The 1,562-nt window shown below is 29.2% G+C and overlaps 1 long non-coding RNA gene across 1 annotated transcript in view; it reads right to left on the reverse strand.

Annotated features, from left to right (window-relative positions):
• Positions 1–1,421: 1,421 nt before the first annotated feature.
• LOC149130282 (uncharacterized) overlaps positions 1,422–1,562 on the reverse strand; it is an 11,200-nt gene continuing 11,059 nt past the window's right edge. Inside the window, exon 3 of the long non-coding RNA XR_016238984.1 lies at positions 1,422–1,562. This exon is cut by the window's right edge and continues 107 nt beyond it. This is a non-coding gene — a long non-coding RNA (uncharacterized LOC149130282).

Raw genomic sequence — 1,562 nt, forward strand, 5'->3', positions numbered from 1 at the left:
ATATAGGTGTGTGGATGAGTGTATCTGTGTGTATGTATGTATACATGTATACCTGTGTGTGTGTGGGGGGGTGTATGTATGTTTGTAAGTATATATATATATATGTGTGTATATGTGTACAAATCTACGTATATGTAAGCATGTATAATTGTGTATGTATTTGTATAAAACCATATATATGCGTTATTAGGTTCTGTATGTAAGTACATATTTCTATATGTATGTGTGTGTATGTATAGATGTATGTATGCGTGTATGTGCGTTTATGTATGTTTATTTATGTGTACATGTGTGTATGTGTATATATGTGTATGTGTGTGTGTGTGTACGAATATATATATATATATATATATATATATATATATATATATATGTGTGTGTGTGTGTGTGTGTATATGTATATGCATGCATGCACACACACATATATATGGATATGTGTATGTATGTATATGGTGGTGTGTGTATGTATGTTTGTATGTATGTGCATGCGTGTGTTTACGTATGTATACATGTATGTATATGTATATGCGAATCTGTTTATTTGATTAGGTAATAGGCGTAGATGTATAGCTATGTGTATGTGCATGAATCTATTTCTATTTATACATGTGTGTATATATAAATGGATACATATGTGTATATGGGGACATGCACACATATGTGTATATTTGTATATGCGTGGGTACGTATGTGCATATGTATAAATGTGGACGTATGAGTGTGTATATATATGTATGTATATGTATATATATATATGTGTGTGTGTGTGTGTATATATGTATATATATGTATACATATCTATATACAGGTGCACATGTGTATGTATGTGTATGTACATATATATATGTATAAGTGTGTGTGTGTATCAGTATGCATGTAAATGTGTGTGTTTGTGTAGGTGTATTTATGTATGCATGTACGTTCTCACACATTTATAGGTATGTGTTGTCCAACCCACTATCCGGCAGCGTCCAATTCTCTAACGGTTTTTTCAAATGAATCAAGTCATAAACTTATCCATCTATTGTTTTCATAATCGGTCATAATGTCTTACGTTTAAGATGATTCCCATGCTTTCCCTGAAGAGAAGGTTACAATTTTAATATCAAAGATCCCTATGGATCACACAGGTTGTAATCCTTTGAAACATATGTAGGAATAAAATATACAATTATAACATGCGTTTTCTCCAATCCTTAAATTCTTATATATATATATATATATATATATATATGTATGTATGTTCATATATATATATATACATACATATATATATACATACATATATATATATATATATATATATATATATATATATATATATATATATATATATATATATATATATATCAAGCTGAGTAAAAAGTAAGCAACGCTCTGAAACATGAAATTCGTCACAATATATTTCAACAATGGTGAAATTTTATTCATCAAAGTAAGTACCATTATATGATCAACACATTTTTGCCAACGAGTTACAAGTTTGTTTATTCCGGTGACATAAAAATCTGGAGTTCTGGAGTTGATGAACTCTTTGAATGCACTTTCGGCATCGGTTCGAT

This window comes from Octopus bimaculoides, chromosome 29 (genome assembly GCF_046866305.1).
Source record: "Octopus bimaculoides isolate indiv1 chromosome 29, ASM4686630v1, whole genome shotgun sequence".
Classification (NCBI taxonomy): domain Eukaryota; kingdom Metazoa; phylum Mollusca; class Cephalopoda; order Octopoda; family Octopodidae; genus Octopus; species Octopus bimaculoides.